Source organism: Rhamphochromis longiceps, linkage group LG23, assembly GCF_057381845.1.
Source record: "Rhamphochromis longiceps isolate RC_006_pf linkage group LG23, R_longiceps_female_GT1.1, whole genome shotgun sequence".
Taxonomy (NCBI): Eukaryota; Metazoa; Chordata; class Actinopteri; order Cichliformes; family Cichlidae; genus Rhamphochromis; species Rhamphochromis longiceps.
Window position 1 is genome coordinate 42,548,379 of NC_140578.1, and position 9,954 is coordinate 42,558,332.

The 9,954-nt window shown below is 41.6% G+C and overlaps 1 protein-coding gene across 1 annotated transcript in view; it reads left to right on the top strand.

The window, feature by feature from the left end:
• The window catches only part of LOC146642700 (T-lymphocyte surface antigen Ly-9-like), a 66,825-nt gene that overhangs the window by 10,312 nt on the left and 46,559 nt on the right, over window positions 1–9,954 (top strand). The window lies entirely within an intron of this gene.

Genomic DNA, 9,954 nt, shown 5'->3' on the forward strand with positions numbered 1-9,954 from the left:
ATTGACACAACTGAACTGAGCTCATTCTCCCTCTGACCTGCTGTCTATGCTTATTTTAACAGAGGAGGAGGAGCTTCGTTTGCAGATCCCTCAGTAACAGCAGCAACATCAGCATCAGCTGTAGTGAGCTGGCCTGCAACACTCAAATAACTGATCTCCACCATCATGACCAGCAGCATCCCAGAACCTCTGAGTGAGACAACAGAAAAAATACAATCATTATCCAGCCTCAGTGATGAGATGAAACAGTGTGTTTAGTGTGTTTACACTGACTGTATAAACTGGGTTAAATGTGCACACAATAATGGAGCAGGTTAAAGGAGATGAATCCATACAGGCAATCTAATCTAAATCTAAACAAGTGCTAATCAGTATTTGATCAACATTAATGGACTAATGACTCATGTGTTACAGTGTTTTTAAAAGATACATTATTAAAACTACATTATTCTTGGAATACTGTCGTCTACCTTATTTTCCGCACTATAAGGCACACTTAAAATCCTTTAGTTTTCTCAAAAATCGACAGCATACCTTATAATCCGGTGCACCTTATGAATGAATTCTGGTTGTGCTTACTGACCTTGAACTGATTTTATGTGGTACATGGCGCTCAAAAATCTGTCAAAAAAAGTTTTAGTACGAATATGAAGCTGCACTGCTTGATGGATTGTCGGAGCATTTCGGCTACCATAGCCGGGAGCCTCGCAGAGTAGTCTGGGTCCAAAACTCCGCTTCAGGTCCCAAAGTCAAACGAACACTGCGGCATCACTGAGAGTTAAAAACTGTCTAAATTCTTTCATCTTTAATAAAATGATCAGCGTTGCTGCTCTACCAGTTGTAACAATTAAGTTTGACATCCAGGCATCCATGAAAACAGAATTTATTAAATTTAACAGAGTTAGAAGTTAGCAGGAAGTTAACTCGCTGGTTTCCACCTAAACATGATATACCATGTTCTGAAAAAATGAAAACGTACAGCTCTGCTATCACTTCCAACATAAATGAATTCAGAAAACTACATGTCAAACAGTTTAATATCTATTATTGTGCTAAACGTCACATGTTACAACGAAAACATGCAAACCTTCGTTATTAACTGCAGCTTCAACATTGAGCTGCAAAAATGCTTTTCCCGCGGTAACATTTCGACAATAACCTGTTAGTTTATTACTAGGGGTGCAACGATATTCGTATCGATATTGAACCGTTCGATACAGTGCTTTCGGTTCGGTACGCATATGTATCGAACAATACAAAATTTGTAATTTATTTTATCAACTTTCCTTCTGACGATGCTGTCTGTGTTGAGCGCTCAGTGAATCTGCGTTCGACTACTCCGCCTAGGCTGCACTGTCGAGCGCAGATCCACTGAGCGCTCAACACAGACAGCATCATCAGAAGGAAGAGCGCAGGGCAAGCTAGCAAGACAGAAGTTAAGCTCTCCTTGCAACATGGACCTCCCCCACCCTCATTCAGATCTGGTGTTTGGAATTATTTTGGTTTTCATGTGACGTATGACCCTGAAGGTAAGCGAGTCATGGACTAAAGTAAAACAGTATGTTGGATGTGCCCTGCAATGCTTAATTACATGGGTGGGAACTAGTGTGTTAGCGCAGTTAGCTCGTTAACGTGTTGGCCGTCTAGCCCCATGCACGGGGCGATCAGCGGTAGCTCGTTAACGGAGATTTGCCGTGTTGTGGCGTTAAGGTCATTTCAACGAGATTAACCTGAAAGCACTAGTGGGAACACAACGAATATGACTGCACATTTACGCCGACATCATCCTAGTGCAAAGACAAGTGGAAGCAGACAAAAACAACAAGCATGCTACTAACTTTACCCGAGTCATTTAGACAGCCGTTAGCACATGATTCTCCTTATGGGGACCTGATATGTTTAATATGCTGCTGAGAATATAGCCCAGAAGAAGCGGATAGTATAGCTTTTATTTTGGAAAGAGACATTTCTCTGTAATAAACTCTCTTTTCCAAAGATGAGTGATTCCTCAATCAGATACAGGGCTCGCAATATCACTAGCCCGACGTCCTGGAGCTAGCGATTTTTCCAGTCGGGCTACCAAAATCTATCTCTTCCCTGCCCGTCGGGCTATTGTAGGAAGGAAAAATATATGTCAATGCTTTTGCATTCTTTCGGAAATGTAGCTGGGTAATTATGTCATTGGCATGGGTGAGCCACTGTCAATATGTGACATATTGAAGTCGCGTTTGAATTTGCGCTTGTTTTTTGCTTTCACTTTGCAATCTCGCGAACTGTGTATAGAGAGCGACAGCACTGATCTGCGAGTGATGATAATTTGTGCACCAATTCCTCTGACATCGTCTTATCAATCGTTAGCTTACTACGCAAACATGACAAGTGAAATCTCCCGCAGCAAGCTTAAACATGTGAGAGGTTGATTGCGCAGAGAATCGCTGAGCTTATGTGAGTGCGTGTGTAAAACCAGCAGGATTTATATCGTTAGCTTCATAGCATAAGTGCCTAAGTCATTGACTTAGGCAATTATGCTATGAAGCTAACGATATTTTAGTTCTGCTGAGCCAAATAAGACAGGTCAGGGTGAAGAAGTGACAGCCAAAGAAAAGCTTACCACAAAACGGAAAAGTTATGACAAATCAGACTATAAGGCAAAAAGAAAGTGCAGCTTTATGGTTTCATGGACAAAATAATTTCTGTGGCTGCAATATGACGAGCTAAATAACCAGGGCTGCACATAAGTGGTCTGCAGGTGCGCATTCGCTGTCAAAATAAAAAACACGCACAAGGGTTAGGGTTAAATTTAAAAACTGTACTTTTGAGTTAAAATATATATTTATAATTTTAATAAATGACAAATTAAAAAGGCATGAACATCTTTTTTGTATCGAAAATATATCGAACCGTGACACCAAAGTATTGAACCGAACCGAACCGTGAATTTTGTGTATCGTTGCACCCCTATTTATTACGGCACAGTGTTAAATGGTAAATGGTAAATGGCCTGCATTTGTATAGCGCTTTACTTAGTCCCTAAGGACCCCAAAGCGCTTTACACTACAATGTAGCCACAGCTGCCCTGGGGCGCACTGACAGAGGCGAGTGAAGTTAAAGTGATAGAGAGCACACAGTGTCTTTTGTGGTTCTGGCAACATCTCCTTGCAATATCAAATGGCAACATCTTCTATAATCAACTGTCCTGCTTGATCATGATCAGATCTACAGCTGCTAGTTTTGTAGGTTTTCATTGTGTTAGGTGATGCTCCTTTAAGTGACCTTCCAAATTCAACCAGTACCTCCAAAACTGATACATCACCTTTATTTGTTATGGAATCAATCAGTAGTCACTGTACCTTACTCAAATGAAGCAAACTAGCCAGCCTGGTAACCCGTCTGCATCTTCCAGTTTAATTTCAACTCACCCTTAAGCCTTTAGCTGTCAGCAATTATCTCCTGCCTAAAAATTCCCAGCATGCTTCACCGCCAGAGCCTCTGTTCAGACCCCGACCAAGTCACTACCTGATTCAGGTTCCCTCACTCTTTCATCAAGTTTTCTCATCATCTGCACTTTCTTCTGATCTCTTTTCCTGGCGTTCCTTTTTCATGTTTGTTGGCACATTCAATAATGCTGGCACTTCATTCAGTGCAATCCCTGACAACCTGATTGAGGTCACGAGCCGCTCGTCATCTTAAGCCTGCCTACCAGTTAGAGTCTTCGACCTTTGTAACAGACAGTCATCAGTGCTTCTTGGGGATGGGCCATCAGTCTCCTCTGAGGGCTTCTCCAAACTGCAGCCTCAGTTCCTGCTCAGGCATCTGCCATTACCAACTAGAAACGCTGTCAAACCTGAATGAGGATGAGGTGTCAGCTGGTGAATTCTAGTGTTAGCCACATTGAGCTGCTGTGGGCAACAAGTTTCTTTTTTCCATATTTTTAGTTCATAGAGTTATTTGATCATGAGAAGGCTATAATAAAGTCAAATGATGCTTTTTCCAGAGATGGTTGTCATAGTGCTGCAGCTGCACAAACAAGGTTGTGAAATTGTCACTTACTGCCTCACTTTAAGGGTTACATGATTATATATATATATATTTATTGATTTATTTATTTTTTTTATTTTTTTTCAGGTTCAAATCATGCATTTTAACATGTCTATACAAACAGGATTTTTGATGTTTATGTTCCCACACCAGCTGCATACAAACAGGTATAGAAGAAAAATATACCCTTACCCCCCCAGGCGTTCAGTATCTGCAGGGAGTGTTAAACCACACATGAGAAGTGGCATATTATAGACCACATACACACATAGTCCTAGAGAGCCTTTTTCTCTTAAACACTCATAAAACATTTTGTTGCACTCACTACCATCTTTGCTCACAGCAGGACAAAAACAGTTCTTTGTGGCTGTTTTAATTTTGTGTAGTTGTCGTTTTAATCAGTTTTAAGGTTACACGTCAGAGTGAAACCGAGATGTCGCCTATTAGGTCTAACAAAGGAGACTGTTGTGTTCCATTATTGTTATAGTGTCGGGTAACACATAAACCAAAAGGGTTTTTTCCTACCTTTCATCGTGCCAAACCTTCAGAGATAAGCTATAAATCTTCTCATCATTATAGTTTTGGCCTTTTTAACTGCAGGTGTTCTATTGTACAGAAATGCTGATGTAATAAAAATTACATAACTTTTTCATGTAATGCTCATTGAAGTTTTCATCCTCGCTCATTCTTAATATCTACAAAATCCACTAGTACTGCTCTGGTATCTGCTCCTTTGTGTAAGGAGGAACAGGATGAACAGTGCCAGAGCTACGATATGACCTCCAGGAGAACACTGGTGTGAATGTCCAAATAATCTGAAACACACTTCATGAGAGTGGCTTAAGGGCCTGCTGTCCTCTGGTGGGTCCTGTGCTCAATGCTCAACACCATTGCGTTCAACTGGAATTTGCCATCGAATACCAGATTTGGCAGGTCTACCATGGGTTCCCAGATAGCAGCTTCACCCGGAGCACATGTGACAGATGTGAAAAGGTCTGGAGAAGCCGGTAACAACGTTATAGCTGTGTCCCAATTCAGGGTCTGCATCCTTCGGAGGACCCGGCCTTCTCGGTCTTCGGAGGACACGGCCGACGTAGCGAAGTGCGAGGTTTGTGACATGGGACGGTCTAGCCTCCGTCGAGCTGCTCAGGTTGCCTAGTACCATGATACTAATCGCTGGAAACATTTCATACAGCATTGTTTGACAGAGACATTTTTTATGTTCATTTGTTTGTTTTTATTTGAGCTTTGTTTGATTTGTTGAGTATCTGAGGCTGACACCACGGGACTATAAGAACATGATTGTTGGGCTTCATTTCTGTGCTGAATAGTCATTTTAAGATTAGCTAGTAAATAAAAATTAGCTTATGTTGTTCATGAGACTAAAGTCATCTCACTTTGGTAATGTAAACATAATATGGCCAATATTAAAGTTATTATTATATTAAACTTTAGTTATTGCAGCAGTGAACTTGAACTCCATGTCAAATACTGAGCCTCAGTAAAGATTGAAGTTGCAGTTATTTATATTTCCTATCACCTTAAATCTTCACTCAAAGACAAGTATCTCTGACAGTGTATATATAGATGTATTATATATAAGAGACAAATATTGCTCCTTTATTATGTTGGCATTAGTAAATGTGGCTCAGTGCTTACAAACATGTGTAAAAAGACAATTTACGAGCTGTGATAACTGTTTCTGATAAAATGAAGAGTAGACTGATATATGAAATACAGTGGGGCAAAAAAGTATTTAGTCAGCCACCGATTGTGCAAGTTCCCCCACTTAAAATGATGACAGAGGTCAGTAATTTGCACCAGAGGTACACTTCAACTGTGAGAGACAGAATGTGAAAAAAAAATCCATGAATCCACATGGTAGGATTTGTAAAGAATTTATTCGTAAATCAGGGTGGAAAATAAGTATTTGGTCACCTCAAACAAGGAAAATCTCTGGCTCTCACAGACCTGTAACGTCTTCTGTAAGAAGCTTTTCTGTCCCCCACTCGTTACCTGTATGAATGGCACCTGTTTGAACTCATCATCTGTATAAAAGACACCTGTCCACAGCCTCAAACAGTCAGACTCCAAACCCCGCCATGGCCAAGACCAAAGAGCTTTCGAAGGACACCAGGAAAAGTATTGTAGACCTTCACCAGACTGGGAAGAGTGAATCTACAATAGGCAAGCAGCTTGGTGTGAAAAATCAACTGTGGGAGCAATCATCAGAAAATGGAAGACATACAAGACCACTGATAATCTCCCTCGATCTGGGGCTCCACACAAGATCTCATCCCGTGGGGTCAAAATGATCATGAGAACGGTGAGCAAAGATCCCAGAACCACACGGGGGGAACTGGTGAATGACCTGCAGAGAGCTGGGACCAAAGTAACAAAGGTCACCATCAGTAACACACTACAACGGCAGGGAATCAAATCCCGCAGTGCCAGACGTGTTCCGCTGCTGAAGCCAGTGCATGTCCAGGCCCGTCTGAAGTTTGCCAGAGAGCACATGGATGATACAGCAGAGGATTGGGAGAATGTCATGTGGTCAGATGAAACCAAAGTAGAACTTTTTGGTATAAACTCAACTCGTCGTGTTTGGAGGAAGAAGAATACTGAGTTGCATCCCAAGAACACCATACCTACTGTGAAGCATGGGGGTGGAAACATCATGCTATAGGGCTGTTTTTCTGCCAAGGGGACAGGACGACTGATCCGTGTTAAGGACAGAATGAATGGGGCCATGTATCGTGAGATTTTGAGCCAAAACCTCCTTCCATCAGTGAGAACTTTGAAGATGAAACGAGGCTGGGTCTTCCAACATGACAATGATCCAAAACACACCGCCCGGGCAACAAAGGAGTGGCTCCGTAAGAAGCATTTGAAAGTCCTGGAGTGGCCTAGCCAGTATCCAGACCTCAACCCCATAGAAAATCTGTGGCGGGAGTTGAAAGTCCGTGTTGCTCGGCGACAGCCCCAAAACATCACTGCTCTCGAGAAGATCTGCATGGAGGAATGGGCCAAAATACCAGCTACTGTGTGTGCAAACCTGGTAAAGACCTATAGTAAACGTTTGACCTCTGTTATTGCCAACAAAGGTTATGTTACAAAGTACTGAGTTGTATTTTTGTTATTGACCAAATACTTATTTTCCACCCTGATTCACGAATAAATTCTTTACAAATCCTACCATGTGGATTCATGGATTTTTTTTTCACATTCTGTCTCTCACAGTTGAAGTGTACCTCTGGTGCAAATTACTGACCTCTGTCATCATTTTAAGTGGGGGAACTTGCACAATCGGTGGCTGACTAAATACTTTTTTGCCCCACTGTATTCCTTTATTGGGTGAGAAAATCAGACCATGTCATAACTGCTTTAAGTCATACAGAATAGATATCAGAGCCTTAAACAGGCTGACTTCTGCTAAATGGGTCAAACTGGGCAGAAAGTATACAAACACATAACATCCTTATAGAATATGATGTAACACTATAGATCAACTTACCTCAGAATATATAAAGCATATGAGCAATATGATGCAACAAACACAGCAGTGCTACTAATGCAAAAAAAACGCTGTCTCAGTGTGGACGGGAGGCCAAAACGAAGACAAAATGATGCGTTTTCAAACGAAAATGAATTAGTGTGGACGTAGCCTGAGGGAACAATGGGCTGGGAGGTCAGTTCATTTCCCATAATTATGCAAATTCTCATGACACTTAACAGCGTACAGTATGTTACTCTGTTTGTGTTGGGGGACCCGATCCTTGGGGTGGACCAATTGGGATTTGAAACCCACAGAGATGTAGTGTTTAGAAAAATGCGTCTCAAGTGCTCCGATACTCCTGACTCATACAGGAACACTACAGGTTTTCGCTTAGGCAGCAGTTGTCCTTCTCTCCTGGATTGGCTGGAGCCTTCTTTTGGCGCCTTCCCAGCTTTGACAAAAGTTCAGCTGGGATAACCATCTTTACTCAGGGCCTTCTTGTCAAGAGGGCCATTTACATGGAAAGGGAAAGACCATCTCTGAATCGAGGAAGGGGCCTAAGGGTACATCTTTCACCATCTTACAATGCTGTGATTGCAGCCATTCCCCAACTCTCTGTGAATGGTCCTCATGGCCATCTCGCCCTATGACAGCTGGGATAGGCTCCAGCGCCCCCCGCGACCCTGAAAAGGATAAGCGGAAGCGAATGGATGGATGGATGGATGGATGGATGGCTTTAAAACCAAGTTGACTCTGCAAGTACTAACATCACTAATGTCACATAACTTTGCCGACATGTGGCCAATAGTAATGTTTTAAAGTTCTTCGTTGTCAAACATATGCACATAAATAAGTGGCATAATATTCAGTACTTGCTTTTAAAAGTTTATTCTTCGGCTGCCCCGTTTCAGCCATCCGCCTTTTTTTTTTTTAAATTATCCACACTCAACGCCGCGCTATGAATTCTGGGATATGTTGGGCCACAAAGGATACACCGACCCATCCTTCAAATTTGGGGAAATGAAGGACGCATTTGGAGCAGTGATGTAATTGGCCAGCTTATGCTGCCTGTAACATCGTTCAGCATGACTGGTACTACCAAACCGGTCATGGCTACAACTGTAGCTTGCCTCCACCAGTGTATGAATGTGAGAGTGAATGAATAGTGGTATTGCAAAGCGGTATTGTAAAGTGGTATTGTTCTGTGCCCCTGTACCAGTTTCCTTTGTTAGAATTCCCACTGCCTTTGTAAATCTAGTATTTCACGTAGTTCAGTATCACTCCTGTTTGCTAAGGTTATTAAAGTCTCATGTTATTCCTCTTAGTTCAGTGTTTTCATAGTTCACAGTTGCATTATGGTCTCCCCCTTGAAAATAAAGTTCTGTTAATTACGCTCACCCGTGCCTCACTGTGTGATCTGCACTTGAGTCTGGTTGTCTGGGTTGGCCTCGGCCATGACTCTACAGCCTAGGCAATGGTACCCTTACTGCTATTAGATATCCAGATGAAATCCTTGGATCTACTGTCAGACTAGTGGGTCCTGAGTTCCTCCTGGTGCACAATAGTGCACATCTTCAAGAGTATGCAGACAGTTGATCTGCATACAGTGGGTAAAATAAGTCTTGAACAAGTCACCAATTTTCTAGGTAGATATATTTCTAACAGTGCTATTGGCATGAAATGAATTCAGTTGTGAATAAAAATCAAATAACCACTGAAGAAGATTTTATTTTACATTCTGAGTTCATCAGAATTAAATTCATCATACCAGTACCTGTTCTCCAAGTACATCTTTAGTAAATGGACCTCTTAATGTATGTATCCAAAATGAGTTTGGGCATCCCTTTCTTTTAATATTAACAGTTTAATGTTATCTGTGCTAATCGGAAATGTCTCAGATGTACCATTAATTGGCAACTGCACAAGCCATTTTCCATCAGTGCAGTCGGTAACACAGTCTCCACTGTTCCTACAATTGTTGATGAACACATTGGACTGACAAGCTACACTCATATCTGACACTTCATGTACCAATACCTTTTCTCAGGGTTAAGTTGAACTCCATCTGCAGCCTCTGGGGCTCTTCACTATCGGCTATATTGCAATCACATATCTATACATCTTTATTGGCACCAAAATCACAATAGTCTCCTAGCTTCTACATTCTCGCCAAGGCGTTGGGAACGTTGATGGACATTTGTGAATTTTGTAATGCCTGGGCTCAAACATTTTATACGAATTATCCTTAACATATTGTTTGTCTCTTGGTCCAGTTTAGTAACAACTCAAAAGCAGGAAAAACGTTGCCTCCAGATCGGCCATTCTGCTGGTTGAGTAAGGCCAAACAAATCAGGTTCAAATGATAGGATTCTATGGCAGCCACAAGATAAATCAGTTTATACATTCAGGTTTATGAAAAC